Here is a 22,854-nt window from a genome sequence, read left to right as displayed (position 1 = left end):
CTATCCTCTTTAGTGGTCTGTCTCTTGGGTTGTCCCTGTCATGACTTCATCAATATTTGTGCAACTCCTTTTGCCCTGTGCTGAAAGCAGACTTAATTCAATTATAGGTCTCAAAACTTATAAAATGGTCCTGAAGTGGAAAATGGGAAGAGATTATTGGCAAATGAATAAAGATTTGTATCGAACTAACACACAGGAGTACAGCAGGTCTTTTTTTAATCATTCCCTGTCTTAAATCTTCTGGGAACCATGAGTTTCCCTTCCCCTCATGCAGCACATCGATTTCTGAATTAGACTGCAATATTAAATAATTAATATACTTGCCATGATTGATGTTCTGCATTAGTTGAATATTAGGTTATCAATCAAAATCCACTTGGTTTAATGTAATAATATTGATAAAGTGTCATGGACTGTTCATCCAATTTGTAGTTGAGGCAGCACAGATAGTAATGTTGGCATAACACAAGGCTCTAAAGCAGGAAATGCAGTGGCTCAACATACATGAGGCAGACGTTTTAAAACTAACTGGGACAAGACTGAGGTTTTCCTAAATAAATCAGGTGGCATCTGATAGTTAAAATGTTAGGTGTGAGAAGATGCCATGTATCAGGCATGCTATGGCAGGCAAGAAAAAAATTAAAAGTAGATATTATTTTCCCTTTGTTACAAATAAACGTCATTATTTTTCCAAAAGAAATATACTCTAAGTCTAAATAAAACTATTACTATGACAAAGCTTATATCCTCTTAAGAAATTTGTTAACAAAAGACTGAGATTTTGTTAAGATCTAGTCTTAATAGAAAGTCATCACCTTTTCTTTCCTTTTCTTAAAATATAAGAACAACATCAACCACAGGTGAACATTAAGGTTTTTTAGTAGTCTAGAGGAATTGGGTTAAGGAGCCACACTTAATAATAATATTTATTTTGAAAAAATACTATTCTTTCTGATGATGGCAATTTCCCTTACTCTCAATACTTTGCATCTACATTTGTCAAAATACAAGCTTAGAAAAATAACTTAATTACTTAATTCTCCCAGTAAGTAATGACAGTTTTTCTCGTCATTCCCTATTATCTCAATCCAAAATCTATTATGGATTTACTTATAAAAGTGATCACTTAAAAACAAATTTAAGAAACAAAAGACATCTAAAAGAAAAGTGACTTTTGGGCGGGGGGGGGGGTGACGAGTAGAAACTTAACAAAATAAACATAAACTGAAATCACTTCACAGAGCAGGCCAAAATTCCAGTGAGTGTTTAGTTATAAAATACTCATAAACTATAATTCACATTACCAATTGAACTAGCATTAAAGTATCATTTCACTAATTCCTTAATAAATAAAAGTCTAAATATAATCAGTAACATGTATTATCCTATATAAAATGTGTATATATAAAGTAATTATAAAAAATGGAGTTAAATATTAAAAAAATTTTTTTTTTTTTTTTTAAAGAGACAGTGTCTCCCTGTGTCACCCAGGCTGGAATGCAGTAGGAACATCTAGTTAGACTCTAACTCCTGGGTTCAAGTGACCCTCTAGCCTCAGGCTCCCCCAAGTAGCTATGACCACCAGCATGTGCCACCACACTCAGCTATTTTTTTTCCTTTTTTTTTGTAGAAATAGGATCTCACTATGTTGTCCAAGCTGATCTTGAACTTCTAGCCTCTAGTGGTCCTCCTGCCTCAGCCACCCAAAAAACTGGAATTAGAGGTGTGAGCCACTGCACCTGGCCAAAATAAAAATGTACAGTAGTTTAAACCTGTTTATATGGCTGTTTCAATTCTACATAAAGAAGATCCCATTACTATGTATATATTTCGCAATCTTATCAGTCCAGAAACTATTAAAATTTCTCTTTTTATTATGGGTTAATCATGCAAATTTTACTTTTAAGATTCAAGCTATTGCTTGTGTATTACCTTTTTTTTCCACCTACAACTCCCATTCTGTTCCTTCAGAGTAGGCTTTTATAAGAAATAAATACAGAAATATAGAATGGCTCAGAAAACACACTGAACTGAACACATAGGTTTGTGCACTTCATTGCATGTCAATTATTCCTCAATAAAAAGAAGAAATAAAAAAGATTGTGTTGTTCTGCAGTTTAAAAAAAAATGTACAGTAGATTTTTTGTCATGAATTAAGCATATTATTTACTTTTAAAAGATCAGTATTCTACAGTTTTCTATGGATGTAAGAGCTAAGATCATGGTTAACTTTTTATTTTTTCTTTCATAAAGCAAAATCTATAGGATTTGTTTTTTTATACGGTGTCACTCAAGGCTTATAAAGGTCTGACTACATACATTATTTAAAATCCACATTTTCCATCTCAAACAATAATGAAAACATTTTTACATATATTAGATTCTGTTATGTATCAAATGTTATTGATGAACAAAAAGTTTGGTAAAATGTAAATGTAAGAAAAAGCTGAGTTCTAATTTCAGCTCTACTATTTACTAAATGATTGGTCTTTGTTCAGTTATATATTTCTCAAATTTTTCTGACCTTACATTCAAAATTAGATTAACAAGATAATCAGCATATAATATAGAAATCACCCAGTAAATACGGTTCAATATAACAGCTTAATAATGGACCAACTGACTATACTCCACTTTCAAAATTAAAAAAAAATCTTTAAGTTTCAGCTTTTTAAATTGCCTTGAAATCCATTTCAACTGTAATACCTATAAACGAAAGTCAGTCTAATTTTCAAACATCAAATCTTGGACAGACAGGCAGACAGATATATAGATAGATATTTTTGCTAGCATCCAATAAGAGCACTACAGATATCCTGATATAAGTACATTCTTATGTTCTACTTGCAAGAAGGTACAGTGTGTTGGGAAAAATAAGCAAAAATAATTTCTATTTTTATGTTTTAATCCAATTTTTAAAAATGCTTCATGTCAGTACTCTGATCCACAAAGATCTTCCTGAAATTCTGAGTTTCTACTTCTCAGGTTTGATTAGAATTCTTAGCACTTTTCTCTTGATTGGAGAAAAAAAAAAAAAAAAAGCAATAGTAACATAAACATCATCAACAAAAAAAAGGAAGAAAAAATATGGTATCTATGCCTTAGATATTAAAAACTGTGTTGTCAAACCAAGGCTAGTAGAGTCAGACCTCCCTATCTGTGAATTCACATCAATGAAGTCATCCAACCACGGATAAAAAATATTTGTGGGGGGTGGGGGGTGTGGAATTTGGATCTGTACTGAACATGTGCAGATTTTTTATTCTTGAAATTATTCCCTAAACAATACAGTATAAGAACCACTTACAGAACATTTAAGTTGTACTAGGTATTATAAGTAATCTAGAGATAATTCATAAATTATAGGCAAATACTATGCCATTTTATATCAGGGACTTAAGAATCCATATACTTTGGTATATGCAGTAGGTCCTGGAATCAATATCCCACAGATACGAAGGGAAGATTGTATATAAAATAGTTAATGTCCAATCCAGGCAGGGAAACGGCATGTGATACATAGTACCTAGCTGATGTTTTCCACATGCAGGACAAACATTCATAATCAATGACAACTCTCTTTCCAACTGAGGCCAGGTGCAACTCAATGCCTAGCTTAACAAATTGTTCTAAGGAGTCATGGCCAGTTGTCTGGATTTAGCAAGTGAGATGCAACCTATTCACCATCATCCCCTACTTCAACCCATGCTCTTGACCTTGTTCAAGAAAAGTTCACAAAAAGGAAAAATGGCCAGATGTGTTAGAGTGGTTGGAAAATATTTCAAAGAGGAGGGTAATTTTAGCTAAATCCTGAAGGATTGATTGTATTTGGGCAGACTGAGTACACAGAACAGAGGAGGCAGGAAGAGTGAACTCAAAAGTCCAGTATGACCTGGTAGAGCTCAAGTATAGAGACTGTCCGACCCAGAGAAAATGTATTAAAAGGTAATACAACTTTAATTAATTTAAAATAATTTTTATAATGTAAGTTTTTAGGTCCATCACATACAGCTGTGCCTGTTGTTCAATATGAAAAAACAAACAAAAAAAAAAATCAAGGGGGCAAGTGGAAGCTAAAAGTTATATACCTCGGCCAAACTGTATATCCTGGTATACATCCACAGGAAAGAGGGACACCTTGCATAATATGCACAAAGGTGCCATATGACTACAAGTGACCCTGCAAATAATAAACACTTATTGTAGAGAAATTCAAAATCACATCTGGTTCTAATGAAGAAAAAATAAAAGTCACCTGAAATCCCACTAGCCAAAGATAATAGCTTCAATATGTCCTTGTTTTTTCCTCCAGACATTCTTATGAATACACGCAAATACTATTATTTTTCTTATAAAAATGGGACCATAGGTAATTTGTTATATAGCTTAATTTTTTTCACTACTTTACTATATATTGTAAACAGCTTCTCAGGTGTCAATAATATACTTGCATGTAACATTTGAATGTTTATATACTATTCTGCATATAGATGTGCAATAAATTAACTTATCCCTTATTCTTGGACATATAGGTTCTTTCTGATTTATCCTTATAAATAAAACTTGGGTATAAAAAAGAATAATCATTAGATTTAAAAATCATTGATGATTTTATGTAATGTTTATTTCACTTGGAGAACTGTGAAATAAACATTATTATTATTATTATTACTGGGGTTAAATAATTTTTATAAGGAGAAATAAACCTAGTATATTTCATCTCCACTACTTAATCATAATTTAAATTCATGTATACTATTACTTCTATAAAATACAAATTTTATTTAAGTATCAGTTAAATTTACATTATAATTACAAATAATCTAAATTTAAGTACAATTTTAAAATACAATTTCTACTATAAAATTATGTCCCAATAATTTAATAAAAGCAATATATGCCCATATGCAATACAGTCAACAATCCCAATAGAAGGTAATAAATATATCCTATTTTGTCTTTAGCTGTTAAAATTCAGTGAAAAGTACAACATGTATATATTTTTCCTGAAAACGGCAAAGTTTGAATAACTCAGAGATTGATTATTCAGGTCTTCAATTATTAAAGCCTTCTGATGATTTTCTCTTCTTTCTGTTGTTCTATTTAACTTCCGTTCTCCTATTTAATTCAGCAGGAAACTGAAAACTAAGGTGTAATTTTAATCAGGTAAGCATCTAATAGTACTAGGAAATAATAACGAAAAGTCTTTCCTTGCTTAATGAATCAAACTCCTTCGCCTAGAATTCAAGATTCTTGCTCAAGTCAAATGGTTTGCCATTTCCCAAAGACCTCTTTGCACTTCCTAGCACTTAAATTTTCACAATATTTGTCTAAGTGAAACTGACCTTCTCAGAGATTCCACCTGTGAGGAAATACTGAACAGTGTGCCAGGGGCTGTAACAAGCACTTTACACAGTCTGCTCATTTAATACTTATAATTTTATCATGAAGAGATACAATTATTATACCTATTTCAGATATGAGATAAATGAGGCTCAGAGAAATTAAGTAGCTTACACTACACTGCTGGGCTAGGAACCAGAATTCAATCCTGGTTTAGTCAAAGGAGAATTTTGACTAAAATTTAGTAAAGGGAGAATTTATTACTGTCAACTCTTAAAAAACAATAACCTCAACAATAAAACAAGATTTTACAATATTCGTCTACTCCTTAATTGGAAACATGATTAGGAAAGAGGCAGCAAAGCAGTGGGGCTTCAAGTAAAAATAAATACTAACCCTGACTGATAGACTACAGGTGCTGAAACTGGTCATTTATACTTATATTCTTATTAAATTCTCACAATATTCACAAAACAAACACTATATAGATAGCTAACATATTTATACAATTAGGTAAATTTTACAGTGCACAGTAAAGATCCATAAAATAAATGTAAATGCCATTTTTCACTTAGCAAACAAGCAAAGGTAAAAACAAATGATAATGTTTCCATTGCTGACAAAAGTGCTGAGAATCAGGTATACTCATGCCCTGCCAGTGGAGGCAGAAAATAACACAGGTTTTCTGGTGGGCAATTGGGAGAATGTATCAAAATTCTCAATAATACACATCATGTCTCTGCCTCATAGTCAACTTCTCTAAGTTTATCCCAATGATACATACACAAAATATTAATCACTCCATTGCATTTAATACAAAAAACAACAACAACCAAAAAACTGGGAACTAAATGCCCAATAATGGCAAACTGTTGAATAAAATACAATATCCATACAACAGAAAACTATATAGCCATTAACAATTATGACATAGTTATATATTTTCATGAAATGGTCTTGTGTTATAGCAAGTTGGGTTTTGTTTTTTTTTTTAAAGCACGTTACAAAATGTAAGAGGCTAAGTTTTATATATCCTTGTGTACAGTATGGTACATGTGTGTTTATCTAAAAAGATATAAACTAAAAAGTAAATAGTATTTGACAGTGGGATTATGAGTGCTTTTTTTGTTCATTCTAATTGTTTGTATGTTTGCTGAAGTGTCTTCCATGAAAAAACAATTGTTAGTTTTAACAACTGTTTAACAATTTAAATAGTTAAACAATTGTTTAACAATTTAAAAAGTACTTTTAAAAAAATTCTGAGTCTACATTCAGTTCACATTTTTCCTGTTATCTATATAATCATAAATTTTTATGTACATGCCTTTTACCTCTAGTGTTCACTTTAAAGACCTTGTCTACATTTTTGTTCACCTTTATACCATCTACATCATTTAATACAAATAGAATCTTCCTAATTTTGGTATGTGATTATCTGATATAGATGAATTCAACTTAGAGATGGAGAATGTGAAACTGAAATAGAGATAATGAACACAGTAATGGCTGCAATGCACGAGACAAACAGAAATGGTGAACGCTTCAATCATGTATCCCCACTTTGTCTATGTTAGTTTTGGCTCCTATCACTAACCACCAAAAGTCCTCCAATACCCTTCTCCCTAACATCAGTGTCCCCATACCCCAAGTTATTGTCATTGCCTGTTTTATAATCTACCTTACGTAGCTAACAATTTTCTGCCAATATGTAACTCTTCTCAAACCAATTCATTAACATTTCCATAATTTTGCTTATGCATTCACTACCTAAAACAATATTCTGCTCCTCTCAAAATCTCCAAATTCTTACATTTATTGTACAAGAACGAATTAAACTTCCATCATTCCTATGTTTATAATAATTTCTTAAATCTCTAAACTTACAGTCCTTCCTGACATTTAGTGGGTAAGTTCTAGGATCTTTGCAAATGTCCCAAGTTGAAAATGCAACAATGCATGTAAAGTGCTCAGCACACTGCACTTAGCAAGTATTACTAATTATTGTTGACATCATCATTACTACACAGAGCTTTGATGAGGAATGCGCAATATATTAACATCAGAAGAAAACAAAGCCACTGTGAGAACAGTGCTGAGCAGTTAGCAGGCCTTATTCATTGGCTAAGTTACATGACTCCATCACAGCATCCTCTCAGAACATAGGCTTTAAGTCATGCCACACAAAAATTACACGTTCTAACATACAACAGGCCACATCATTTTGAATAGACAGAATATTAAATCTGTGGATACTAAGGTCAACTGCATTGCCCTTATAAAAAACTCCCGATAGTCTGGCACTTAATCATCAGTAATTATTTGATGTGGCTTCTATGTAGGTATCCATTTCCCAAGTTAATTATTTGCTTAGGTAAACCTGGTTTGTTACCACATGCAGCTTTTTGATAAGCATAGACAGGGCTGGGGGTGGGAGACATGTTGGCTGAGTTATTGGCTGCATCTCCCTCCAGAAAACCGCAAAGCACTGGCTGTGTACCAAGTTCAGGAGGAGGAGGGCAGCTTTCTTCCATGAGGCCAGCTAGACAAAACCTTGTAATTGCCAATGGTTAGGTCTGATTGGTCACACATAGAATTTTGGCCTGGAACCAGTTTCCTCAACTATCATCCTACTTATCTGCTTCCCTTCAGTTCAACTTTTTGAAAGAGAAAACTACACATACACTCTGTCTCCCCTTTCCTACCTCCTGCCACATCCAAAAGTTAACTCTTGGCTAAAGTTATCAGTGGTTCCCCCATGTCACCAAATCCAAAGTCTACTTTATCATCCTTTTCTTTATACGATTCTTAGACTCATTTAATACTGTCCAACATTTATATTCATGTTGATATGCCCATGCTGAGCTCATGTTCAACACTTCATAGCCTTTCCTCACTTGTCTTATATAATATTGTATCATTAAGGTTTTCTACATTTTCTTAAAAAAAAAAAAAATGGCTCTTCAAGACTCTTGTAGTTTCATGCTCTTCTCTCTACCCACCAAAGGTAAGAGCTCCCCAAGGATCAGTCCTGGGCCCTAGTCTTGTGCTATACTTTCTTCTTAATCCATTGCACATCACCCTCACACACAACATTAATAGCAACCTAGATGTGGAAAAAAATGCATATCATTCATAAGCTCCAGATTCACTTATCCTGTTGTCTATTTGCATCTCTATTTGGGTATGAAAAAATAAAAGCTTATGTTCAATAAATCCAAAACTAAATTCTTGTGTTCCTCCTTCAAAACTAATCTTTTTCGGTATTTCCTATTTCAGAAAAGGATCGTATCATTCATCCTTTTGCTCAGTCAACCACTTCACTTGCTTCTCTTTCCTCCTACAAATACAATCTATCGCTTAGTCCTGTTGATTCCACCTCTTAAATAATCATAAAAACTATCTTTATTTGTATCAACTGCCACCACCCTAATTCAACTGCCATGACCTCTAAACTAATCTTTCTTAATTCTGTCATAGCTATTTTCCCCACTTTGACTGTTGTTTCAATCCCATCTGCCTACCACAAAACAGCCAGTCTAATCTTATAAAAATGAATCACTTCATTCTCAAGCTCAAAACCCCTTAATTCCTTTTCACTGGAGTCATCATGATTTGCCCGCCACCAAACACACATAAACCTTATTTATTAATTCAACAACTATTGCTGCGCACTATCTCTGGGCCAGATTCTGTGATAGGTATTGCAGATACAATTACAAACAATGTAGACTAGGTCATGTGGAGCTTAAAGACAGGTATAAAAACCATTGCACAAATATATAATTAGTAGCTAATCATTAGTTACTAATAGTTTAATTAATTAGTAAATATGTGACATGAAAAATATTTCAGAGGTTAATACAGGGACTTAAAAGATAAAATGAAAGGAAAACAAGTATTGGTTTAGAGAGTCAAGGAATTTTTCCCTCATTTTATTCTACTGTCATGCTTGCTCATTATAGCCTTCTTCTTCAGTGTATTTGTCATGCTTTTTAAGCTATTCAGATTTTTTAAGAATCTGAATATCATTCCAAATTCGGTGAACTTTGAATCCAAAGTATTCCAAATATAGGAAGTCAGGAATTATACTAGGAACTCTGAATAAAGACTTAAAGACAAGAATAAAAAGATTATTCTAGGTGATAGTGGCAACAGGGCTTAAGTCCAGTGGCAGCAATGTCAGAGGTGGTGGTGGTCCCAGTGCCTATACTGGATCCATGGCACACACAAGCAGTAACACCAGTTGCAAGTCTTCTTTTCCTGTCAATTTGGTTCCATGGCACACACAAGCAGTAACATCAGCTGCAAGTCTTCTTTTCCTGTCAATTTTCACAACCTGGTTTTCCAGAGTTTCTACTGATTACATAAGCCACCTAACAGTTCTACATAATCTATGTTTATTTATTTACTTGCAATCTTTCCTAATAGAATATAAGCTCAATAAGCACAACTTACATCTAGGAAGGAGGAAGTGGCATGTGGGAAGTCTTAGAGGCTTGAAATAGCGCTATATATAAGAAAGACTTGTTTTTTTCTAGTTCACATAAAGTGACAATACAAATGAAGATTCTTCTAGGAATTACTTTCTCACAACAAATGATTTTATATTTGCCTGCATAAAATAAAAAAACAACCTATATTCAATTCATGGACAGTTTTCACCAAATTTTAGTAATATTTAAAGACCAATAGAGAATTTTAAAGTACACCATCTTATTCTATTAACCTGAAAGTACAAATCGGGGATCAGCAAACTATGGCCCATAGACCAAATCCAGCCTGTTACCTATTTTTGTACAGCACATGAGTCAAAATAGTTTTTACGTTCTTAAATGGCTGGGAAAAAATTTAAAAAATAATATTTTGTGACACATGAATATTACTGAACTTGAAATCTCAGTGTCAATACATAAAGTTTTGTTGGGACACAGCCGCACTCATTCTTTCATGTATTTCTATGACTGCTTCAATGCTATTAACAATAGCTGAGGAGCTGCAACAGAAATCATGGATGGCACTCTCATTAGTGTGCACTGCTGCTCAGGACACAAAAAAATCACAGTAACATGGCATAACTAATAGGAGTTTTGAGGGCCTTATGAATTGCTGTAATGTGACATTTAAATTTTTTTTTTTTTTTTTTTTTTTTTTTGAGACGGAGTTTCGCTCTTGTTACCCAGTCTGGGGTCCAATGGCGTGATCTCGGCTCACCGCAACCTCCGCCTCCTGGGTTCAGGCAATTCTCCTGCCTCAGCCTCCTGAGTAGCTGGGATTACAGGCACGAGCCACCATGCCCAGCTAAATTTTTGTATTTTTAGTAGAGACGGGGTTTCACCATGTTGATCAGGATGGTCTCGATCTTTTGACCTCGTGATCCACCCGCCTTGGCCTCCCAAAGTGCTGGGATTACAGGCTTGAGCCACCGCGCCCGGCCGACATTTAATTTTTAATACCAGCATATTACAATCATATAAAAATGAGAAAAGAATAGAAAAGGAGCCTTCAAATGTCATTTTTAAGGCACAGTGAAGTGTGGACTATTTTATCAAATTAAATGGCAATTCATTGTAGTTATTATACAATGGCGATATAGCTGTGCTGAAAAAATAGCATATTATGTTGATTTTTTAAAAATAGCATATACTTGACTAAACTCTCTTTACAGTCTTTTCAAGACACAGGAAAGCAATAGTCCAAAAAATTAGAATATTTAAAATGGAATATCTCATCATAGTAGAATTTCTTCACAAAAATAAAAAAATAAAAATGAGTTTCTGAGTGGTACATTTGTCAACCAACCAACCAATGAAAGCAATTTACCAAAGATGACTTAGTGTTTAACTGCAACCAAACAAGAGTGTCTAGAGAAAATAAACTTGCTTAAAAGCATTAGCCATTCAGCAAGCACAGCTGCTCAAAATGTTGAAGACACACAGAATATCATCAATATGTCCAATGACGAGATAAGGCGAATGAGTCCAAGTGATTTTGCTTGGCTTTTCATGAGTCCACAGATATCAGAGATTCTGCTCACCTGTTTATTTGAGGAGTCAATGCTGAATGTGGAATGACTTAAGAATTAGACTCTAGGAATTTTCTGCACAGAACATGATAATATTTACAATAAAATTGAGCAAACACTCATTCAGTGCAATCTGATGTGGAATCTGCTAAGATATGTTACATATCATGGTAGTTAACCATAGAGAGTGGAAAGAGGCTTAATTGGACAATGCTACAAAGCTTGTAGAATATTAAGTTTGTGAAAGTTTAAAACCTACAGTTATTCGCTGCATTATTCGTCAGCAAATACTTTGTAAAAATATCTGAAATGTAAAATGTGGTATACAACTAGCAGTGTCAACAGTGAACCTCACTTGCTCTTGTAGACTTGTCCATTGTTGGTTGTATGATTTTTTTTTTACAGAAATAGACACTGAATATCCTGATTACTCTAACACATGGCAGCTGTTCAATGTCTTCACAGTGGTAAAGTCTAATTGTGATGTTTCAAATTAAGAATCAACGCTGACATTTTTCTGGCTGAGGAGACTTTTATCCTAAACCACTTTTAGCTTTAGCAGTAGACATAATAATGTTCCTTAGCTGGACAAAGAAACATTACATTCCTGTAATCCAAACTATTACGTGGGAGCTGAGTGAGAGGACTGCTTCAGTTCAAGAGTTCCAAAGACTGCAGTGAGCTATGATCCTGCCACTGCACATAAGCCTGGCAACAGAGTGAGACCCTGTCTTTAAAAAAAAATTAAAAAGTAAAAATAAAAATGTTTCTTAATGAGCTCAACATAAAATTACAAGGCAAAATGGTGCTTATATGCAAAATTCATACCACAGTAAAGCCACTGCAGTAACAACTGATGTTGCCTGAATCACAAAGTAATGTCAAACTGCTTTATATACCTCCCATGCTGTCAAAAGTTAAAAGAAGATATTCATCCCAACACACATTTCAAGGAGTATCTTTTTTTTATTTTTGAGATGGAGTTTCGCTCTTGTTACCCAGGCTGGAGTGCAATGGCATGATCTCAGCTCACTGCAACCTCTGCCTCCTGGTTTCAACCAATTCTCTTACCTCAGCCTCCCAAGTAGCTGGGACTACAGGCATGAGCCACCATGCCCAGCTAATTTTTGTATTTTTAGTAGAGACGGGGTTTTACCATGTTGACCAGGATGGTCTTGATCACTTGACATCGTGATCCACCCGCCTCGGCCTCCCAAAGTGTGGGATTACAGGCATGAGCCACTGCTCCCGGCCAACAAGTATCTTTTTGACCTCAAATTACAGCTCCAGCAGTGTTTTCTGCCCTTTAGGCAAATGCAAAGAAAATTTCCATGTTCTCACATCCACTTATCTGCACAACTGAGGAGCTTCAACTTCAATTGGAATTGATTAATCTGCAATATAATACCTAAGATAAAAAAAAAATCAAGAAAAGAATCTAACAGAATTTTATAAATGCCTTCCAAGCAATGAACTTGATCATAGATTGCAATCAAATTTGGTAGTACCTATCTGTGTGAAGACATTTTCAAAGATGAAATGTTTAAAATCTCATTATAGATCAGTATTAACAGATAAATGTTTGTAATCAATTCTGGTAACAGAGAACATTAATTTAGAACCCCAATTAAGTAAAATGCTAGCTCCCAAAAAGGAATTTCATTTTTCAAATTCATGCATTTTAACTACAAAAAATTATGCTCAATAATTATTATTACACTTTAAATTTTATCCAAAAACTGTGGACATTTCCTCTCTTGTTACAGTTTTATGTTTACAGGATATCTTCAATTTTGCCTGTTAGCACGCAAACCCTAAATATCTATACATTATTTAGCCCTTTGCTGAAAAAGTTTACTGACCTCTGGTCTAAATCATTTAAATTCTACTTGTGTTCAAACTATATATCCATATGAGGTTATTTTGACTTTGGGAAATGGGGGGATAGGAAGTCAAAGGCAAAGGAAAATGTGTTTTCTTCTCATTTTGATATCTGCATGATAATCACTAAGATAAATACTGATAGCATTTCAAAATCCAAAAGACAAATGACAGATACAAGTTAAGAAATAAAATGCAACAAAATACAAATGAGAGCTGCATTTAAAAGCTGAGAACATCATCAACTTCTTCCATCAGCTTTTAGTCTGCTATCAAAAAGGGTAATATTGTATTAATTTTAGTTAATAAAAATATTGGTTGAAAAACCTAGAGAATATGATTATTTTAAAAAAGAAATAAACTATAGGACCAATAAGACAAATACTAAAAGAGACAAATTTTGTCTTCCACAACATCAATTCAACTCTTTACAAACTGAGAGTGTGAGAAAAGAGGATAACATGAAAAAAGATAAATATTAATTATTCTATATAATGACTAACAGGTGGCAGCCATCAGGTAAGCCAAGATCAGTGTGTACAAGTACATCCAGGAGCTATGGAGGAAGAAGCAGTGTGATGTCATGTGCTTTCTTCTGAGGGTCCACTGTTGGCAGTAATGTCAGCTCTCTGCTCTCCACAGGGCTTTCTGCCCCACCTGGCCTGATAAAGCACACTGACTGGGCTACAAGGCCAAGCAAGGTTACCTTACTTACAGCATTCATATTCGTCGTGGTGGCCGAAAACGCCCAGATCCTAAGAATGCAACTTAAGGCAAGCCTGTCCATTATGGTGTTAACCAGCTAAAGTTTTCTCAAGCCTTCAGTCCGTTACAGAGGAGTGAGCTGGACGCCATTGTGGGGCTCTAAGAGTCCTGAATTCTTACTGGGTTGGTAAAGATTCCACATACAATTTTTTTTGAGGTTATCCTCATTGATCCATTCTATAAAACTATCAGAAGAAATCCTGACACCCAACGGATCACCAAACCAGTCCACAAGCACAGGGAGATGTGTGGGCTTGACATCTGCAGGTCGAAAGAGGCATGACCTTGGAAAGGGCCATGAGTTCCACCATTTGATTCATGGTCCTCGCCGGGCAGCTTGGAGAAGGCACAATACTCTCCAGCTCTGCCGTTATAGCTAATATAAGTAAAGCTTGTAAAATTCATACCTAATAAACAATTCAAGACAGTCAATCATGCCTGCTTGTAGGTGTTATTTGTCTATTAAAACTAGTCTGTAGACTGTTCCATGAATGTTTTGTCAAATTAAGAAAGTTAAAATGCAATAATGTTTGAAGACAGTAAGTGATGGTGTATCACGTTTCAAAGATAAACTTTTTTGTCTTTGCTTCATCTTATTTGGGAGTTATATTTCAGTATAAAACATACTGTGTGGTATAATAGGTTTAAAATACATTATTTAAAAGAGAAGTATGGAAATTAGCCCTATAGATTTGTCTGGTGCCTGTGATAAAACCTGCAGCTTTACTGGGGTGATGGCAATGCTCTGCTGATTTACTTTCAAGTGGCTGGGTTAGCCTAAAGAAAATTGCCTCAATCTCCACAGTACCATTTTAAGTTCACATAGAAAGCTCCTGGTGCAGTGCCAGGACTTCAAGGCATTCAACAGTCAGTGGAAGTGGTATTTACACTGGTGTGTTTTGAAATTGAATATTAGATAAAATTATTAGCCTTAAAGTTGGTAAGCTAGCAATCAATACTAGGGTGGGAAGCTGGCGAGCCAGTGGCCATTAGATAAATAGCTTTCAAGTTTGAGCTTAGAAGTCAACCTTAAAATACTTAACTGTAACACTAATTTGTGATCATTATTAAATCCCTTCAGTCACACTAGGGGGGAAGTAGTTGGCTTTAAGTACCTCATTCTTAGTCCCGTCAGTCTTAGAAACATCTTGGGTTATCTACTCTGTCCACTCCCACAGGCTACAGAAAAAGTCATACAAGTTCATGGTTTCCAACTGTACGTGTTTTCTGCAGTTATTTCTCTTGTTCTTGGCCAAACTACCCTAAAAATTGTTTACAATTCCACATATTTGGGCCATGACTTGTGCACCTACTTTCACTGTAAGCATACCATCACACTGCATTTCTGTTTGCATCATGTCTTCAAGGAGAGTAGGCTACTGTTTTCCACAGTAAATTTGAGTGTAAAGGAAATGTAGAAAAGGAATTACCTAATTCTAAATTCTGACTTTGCTGACTTAATTTAAATGCTTGTTTCTCTGAACCAATTTTCTCCTGTCTTCTCTAGAAGTTTCAAAAGGCTCAGTGAATTGAGTTCCAGGAACTCACAGCAAGTTCATAAAAGTTCTCGAGATCTAAATTTCCTCTCAAAAAAAGAAAAGATCTTAAGTCATACATTTTGATTGTGTAGGAGTTGTTCAACTAAAGGACTAAATGTCTATTAAACAACAACAACAAAAAAGACTAAATTTGGCAAAATCAGAAAGAATCATTCCAGTACACTGGAGAAAAATGGCCTTTTCTTCATTAATTAAAGATAATTTAGCATAATGTTGAATAATCAGTTTTACAGGCATTGAATTTTTATAGAACAGGTTATATGAAATCCCAAACACATTCTCAGCACTTCAGCATACCCCCTAAAATTCATATTTCCAAACATTAAAATATACTATTTAAATCTCATTCATTATAGGGATAATCTTTATTATATAACATATAAACAGAATTCTTAAAATACATAAACAATATCAAATGGCTTCAGTTAACACTGAAGAAGCACTCTGAATGTTTCCATTTTAAGTTATAGGGTCAATACCATGTTTATGATAAAAGTTTTAATATTTAAATCTGTGTAGTGTTATACTGTAAAATAAACAACTATATATTTCACGAAGCTTAATACAGTCAGTAAACATGACTCAAGCAACTACCATGAGAAAGAGAGAGCCTGAGAGAGAGTAAGAGTGAAAGAAAGAGAGAATGAATGGAATCCAAAGAAGGAATATTAAGAAATATCCCTGCTTTCAACTCAATCTACATATTTTCCCTCCAAGATTACCAACATGTATTTAGGATGGTGATGCTCACCAACCCAATTAATCAGACCTTATAAATGCACTGACATTTTCATAAAGGTTCTCAATATATCATATCAATGTAATACATGTTCTGAATGCCTAGACTTTGTATTATAGGAAATAGACCTCATGCTAATGTTCATACTGAAAAGCCATTGCGGTAGAATGGCAGATAATTTATCTGTGAGTTCCATATTTTATTAAGATTTGTACAACAGAAGAAAATATGACTGTTTGCAGAGAAAAAAGAAAATAGACTTACATAAGCTTACATTTTGAATATATAAATAACAATTAAAAAATATTTAGCCTAACTCCACAAGAAGTGTGTATATATATGTATGTGTAAAGACCTTTATAAATGGAAAATGTGTATGACTTAGACTAGGGTGAGGTATGTTTCCTACTTTGAACATTTAATACTAAATGGAAATAGCAAGTTTTAACTATATAAACCCTGCAATAATAAAAACTATCTGAACTAATAAAACAAAGTTCTAGGCTTATAAGTTATACATTAACAATGCATTAAAATTGCCATATGCCACTGAAATGATTTCTGAATATAAACAGAAGCATTATGACGTGTGGATTAAAACCTGCATATTGATTTCTACTAATATCAGAAGACAAAAACACAAAAACTGTTCTTTTTTTTAAAAAACCTCACAAAATCTAGTACTCATAGCTATATAAGACAATGTCTTTAATCTTATATATATCATTTATTAGTAAAGGGGAACAATGTTTCCAATATATTCTCCTTTAGTTAAGAAAATATACATTTATAAACAGTTGGAGGAGGAGAGGGAGGAAGAGATAATAAAATAAGTGGGTGGAAAATGTAAATAACTGATGAATCTACGTAAAAGGTATACGGGAGTTCCTTGTACTATTCTTGAAACATCTCCAGAAGTTTGAATTTACATCAATAGTTACCAAGGGGTGACAAAGATATTAAATTTAGCCAAAAGTTTCAATTTTTACTAACTACAATATTTTGTTTGCAACTATTTTCTATTTCTTTAAAGCCCATATAATCTTTCTTCTCACCCAATTGCTACTGTACTTAATCAAATTTAATTCTGGAAAAAACAATACTAGTCTTAATTTTTTTTTCTGAAAAATATAAGATTAAAAACTTCTACACAAAGAATAAACTCCAAGAGAAAAGATGCAAATAAAATGACTATAATAATCTTTTGTTTTTTATTTGCAAGTATAAATCGGAAGAAAAACAAAAGCCTGGAACATAGCATCTGTCATATCAGAATATAAAAAGATGATCCTGGCACAAAATGAAAAAGCTCTAATTCATTTGCAAATCAAGCCTGCCGGTTCCATTTCAAGCTGGCGGTAACTGTCAAGAGTTAACAAGATAATCACTTTCAATCCTGCCTTCAATGGTACATTACACTGTTATTCCATTCAATAAGGCCGTTCTTTGGGGCACTAGATGAATGGTTTTCATTTCTAACTCACACAAAAAGTTGTGCGGGGGAAAAAATCCACGGGGCTTAAGAAAGAAATCCCTTTATGGGCATTTATCTGCCGGTACTTGCTTTTAGGCAAAATGAGATATTTTGAAACATCAGTGTCCATTCACTTCCTCTATTCCTTTAGGCCCTTAATCCGTTGAAAAAAAGAAAATAGTTGGCATATGAGAAAAGTGCAAAAGCAGTTCCATTTTTAATATTATCAATGCACATTAAAAAAATTATTAAAATGATTCTATGGAAATACAATGCTATTATATTCAAAAGACAATATTAACCAATCTCCTCCTTATCTCATGGTAACTCATGTCACTTTCTTAGATTACTCACCTATATTTTGGGTAAAATGAAGGTGTTTAAAATTTCATATTTAATTCTTGGTGTGTTTATAATGACTTGTACACCTAAAAAGGTTAAATTATCTTTCCAAATCATCCTTAGTTCAATGAAAATGAATTTTAGCTAGGTGTATCTTTATAACGTATTTATCTCAAAGCATTATAAAAGTTTTTACTATTTCATGATTTAACTTAATTTTAAAAACAAATGTAGCTAAAATAGCTATATAATTATTTTTGCAAAAACATTGAAACTACATATTTAAAAAAACAAACATATTTTTTGCTTCTTACAAAAAATATAGAGTGCAAAGACTTACATGTATCCACTAGTAATAGACAATTAGGCCATCTTTAAACTATAGTCTATGAGAGTAAAAGAATATTAAAATCACCATGACTGTTCATGTGGTCCTATATCCATCAATTCCATCTAACATCAGTGTAAATTTATAAGAACCATCTGTGTATGAATCACAATTTATTATTCAAGTCTATTTAACAATAGCAACAATTAATCTTTCCCCACCTACTCCCTCAATTCAGGAAATAATATTGCTATATATTGCCTATGTAAATAATCTCCAGTGAAGACTTTTAATCCTTTCATAATCCCTTATTAGAGGAAAATATGGATTTTTAAAACTCATAGTACAAATGTCCTATGAAGAACTTAAAGTCCTTCTAAAATCATTACTTCAAAAAAAATTAGTGTATTTTATATCCAAAGGCTTTAAGAAGTTAGAGCATTCATGTTTATGACTACAAAGGCTGCAGGCTTACATTTTAAAATTCGCATGATTTCATGAATTCCATATGACATGGGGATAATCCTTTTATAAAAGGGAGAAGTCCTTCTGAAGCAGCCTAAGTTCACCCAATTCTTCCAAGTTTCAGTCTGACTAGCCATTTATTATCCAAAAGGTAAAAGTTATCCCTATTCTTAAAATAAATTACAAAAGGATGGAGGAAAAAATGTATGGGAAAATAATTCAGAAAGTTTTACATTATCAGATAGACTTGGTCACTAATATTTAAATGTTAGATTAATAATCGAAAGTTTGTCATTGCGAACAAATTATAATGAATCTGTATACTTTAAAGTCCTTATAAGATTTAAGTTATGGTGGAAAACCAGAAAATTTAAAACATAAATGCCTATACTTAAATCTATTATATATTTTTTAAAACTTGCATGGTATTATAAAATGACAATAATGTTCAGAAAATCTTACTATTCCAAATTTTAAACCCTTGGTACCAAACATGTTAACACACAAAGTAAACAATGAGTATTACGGTATGCTCAATAAATTATGATGGAAATACATGACCACAATGTGTAAAACCAATCCGTGACATTACAAATTCCTAAAGAACCCTACAAACACAAAGCTACTGGCAGAACACAATTCTATTAGAGCTTAATATTGTGAATCAGTCTCCATGCAGGGTGAGGACACTAAAGTCTCCCTATCATTGGGGTACCCTATCCTTTTGTTGGGTTCCAAGATGATGGTTAACTTGGGAGGTAGAAATTTGTTTGATCTTGCAGCTTCAAGCTGCCCTGCTGCAGCCTCTTTCTCTTATTAGATCCCTGGGGTTAGCTTTAAGCAAACACAGCAGCAAAGGCAGCAGGAAGTATGAGGGATCTCCTATACATCAAGTATTGGAAGACCAATGAAGAGTGTTCAAGGAACAGCACAAGCCTTCGACAAAAGCTTTACTGAGAGTCTCAAGCAGGTTCCAGCAAGCAACCTGGTGTACTGAATTACGCATGCAGTTGCTTCTATCCATTACTCACACGGGTACCAGGAAAAGAAAATCTTCTGTCTATAGAAATATAGCTTCTAACTTACAGGGATATCTACTAGCATAGTAAACATTTGCTTTTAATTTCTTTAGTTAAAAGAAGTTCTTCATAAATTACATTAGAATTTGTTCTGGTATCTTCAAGATCTCAAAAGAAATAACAACAACAATAAAAAAAACAGGATTAACTCCTTAAGAACAGGTAAAATAAGAAATCTGTTTTCTGAAAATACTAAAAGCATGGTAGTAGGGAAAATAAACTTCATTATCAAATGAATATGGTAAAAGGGAGATAAACTTAATTAGCATGTAAAAAGGAAATATTTAAAAGGTTTTCAAAATTTGAGAATATGGTAAAACTTCAAAAAGATTCTCATATATCATACACCATAAGCTAACAATAGTCATATTAACTTACCACAAAAATTTTAATAAAGAAAACTAATGAAATAATTTTCTAAATGTCATTTAGACACACACTTGGATATTTTAAACATATCTAAAATGAATGCCCATGATTCATAAAGAGCCCCTAAAAACCAAAGTAGTATATAAAAAGGTGAACAACATAACAGAATAATTAAAAATGAAAATTAACTGGCAAGTCACCAAGAAAAAAATAAATGAGCTATTACTCTATAAAAAGATGTTCAACCTTAATGATAATATTTAAGAAATAAAAATCAAAATATCATCCTTTTGTTGCCTACTCAAGTAGCAAAAATTTAAGATTATAACCTTTTTCAAATTGGTTGTGGGGAAATAACAGTCTCAAAATTATGCATTTTGAATGAAAGGGAAATACCTCAAATAATATTTTTCAGTGTTTAAAATAACAGAGGAAATATACTATGATTAATAAAAATGTTCAAGAATGTCATGCATTTATAAATGATACATAAATGTATAAATGTAGAGACAGTAGAGACATAAATTTAATCTTTAGAGGCAGTAGAGACATAAATTTAATCTTTAGTATAAAAATTATCTCAAGTCACAGTATTATTAAATGTTCTGTTTTAACGCAACTTAATATTAAGACTAATAGTGAAGGGGTGGCAGAAAGAAAGTGCTGACAGAAAACAATTTTAATAACTAAGTAACATGGTAAAAAGTGTATTTATGAACACCAAACAGAATCCAAAAAGCCACCACAAATAGTCTAATCACAAAAATCTCACTTGGAAGTGAAGAGTTACTATTTTATTTATTGTTTTATTATCTTCTGGTGTTGGGGCACTCCTATGGCTATGGCTGCAGAAACACAATAGTAAAAAACCCATCTTTGGGTTCAAGGTTCCAGAATCAAAGTTTAGGGCTGAAAGAACACAGAAAACGTAAAAGGGAAATGCTGGCAAGAAGAGAACCACAGAAAGAGTATGACCCAAATATGAATACAAATTATGTCAAAACCCTTGACTAACAGCTATATTACACATACTCAGGGGAAATTTTCAGGGAATCCAGCAAGATAGTAGCCAGAGATTAGAAAGAAATCTATCTTTGATGCTTTTTACAACTGAGTGTATTAACCAAATACATGTATCTCTGGTAGTAGAAAGGTAAAGAAGAAAGAACTTAAAGTGTCTGAGGACAGATTATAAAGCTAGTAGAGCAGCTAAAAATGAAGCAATCAATCAGAGAAGCAAAACAGACAGAGTGAGCTCTATCTCTATTTAAATTCTTAGCTGACAATAACATTACATAGAAACAGAAAAGATGATCCCACAAGGCCGATCTAAAAATATAGCAATGGGAAGCCATAACAGTACAGAAATATTAGATAGTACCTGTAGTAAGGATCTTTATAGTTTCAAGTGAGGAAAGTATAAAAACGAAGCAAAATAATAATCCCCAGGAGAACACAACAGAATTCAGAGTGACTATAACATTTTTTAGACCAAAAGAAAAAAACAGACATGGAAATAAACAGCGTAAGAAAAAAGTAAATCAAAACTATTAGTGAACCAGACGTTCGTTTATCACATAGGTATTTATTGGCAGTTATTATAAACTGTTTAAATAGTGAAGGAAAAAATAATGTCAATGAATGGATGGGAAATCTCATCAGATATATGAAAGCTATATTTTTTCAAAAAGGAAATTCTAAAGCTTAAAAATTCTAAAGTTAAAAATTCATGAAATGAAATCAAGAAAACAAACAAACAAACAAAAAAATCAATGAACCTAAAGACAGACCAACATAAGTTATTCAATCTGGAGTACAAGAAAAAAAAATTAAGAAAAATGAACAGGATCTCATGATATCTGTAGGACAGTAGAAAGTGGTCCAACATATGTGTAAGGTACACCAAGAGAAAAAGAAAAAACGAGCAAACAGAATATCTGAAGAAATAAGCATAAATAGCATAAAAGTTCCCAAATTTGGGGGAAAACACTGATTTACACAGACAAAAGCTCACTAAAAAGTGAGATTTTCAGTTTGGCTAAACATAAACAAAAATCTCTCTCACACATGATAGTCAAATTTCTGAAAGCCAAAGATAAAAAGAAAACCTGAAAAGAGGCCAGAGAACAAAGAGACAGTATATAATGAAACAACTATAAGATTACAGCTAACTTCTCATCAGAAACTATGAAAGCCAGAAGACACTGGAACAACATATTTAAAGTGAGGAGGAAAAAAAAATTGTCAATCAAGAACACATACATATTTGAATGATAGTAGAACTATCATTCAAAAATGAAGGTGAAATAGGCCAGGCATGGTGTCTCATGTCTGTAATCCCAGCACTTTGGAAGGCCAAGGCAGATGGCTCACTTGAGCTCAGGAGTTTGAGACCAGCCTGGGCAACATAGGGAAACTTTGTCTCTACAAAAAATACAAAAATTAGCCTAGTACAGTGGTGTGTTCCTGTAGTCTCAGCTACTCAGAA

General features: G+C 33.3%; 1 protein-coding gene and 1 pseudogene across 1 annotated transcript in view; one reads left to right on the top strand and one right to left on the bottom strand.

Moving 5' to 3' along the window:
- The window catches only part of RSRC1 (arginine and serine rich coiled-coil 1), a 400,525-nt gene that overhangs the window by 227,598 nt on the left and 150,073 nt on the right, over positions 1–22,854 (bottom strand). The window lies entirely within an intron of this gene.
- LOC120368305 (large ribosomal subunit protein eL15-like) lies at positions 7,780–14,408 on the top strand (annotated as a pseudogene).

This window comes from Saimiri boliviensis, chromosome 9, assembly GCF_048565385.1.
Source record: "Saimiri boliviensis isolate mSaiBol1 chromosome 9, mSaiBol1.pri, whole genome shotgun sequence".
NCBI classification, from domain to species: domain Eukaryota; kingdom Metazoa; phylum Chordata; class Mammalia; order Primates; family Cebidae; genus Saimiri; species Saimiri boliviensis.
The sequence above is the reverse complement of the archived record's forward strand: the minus strand, read 5'-3'. Positions and strand labels throughout refer to the sequence as shown.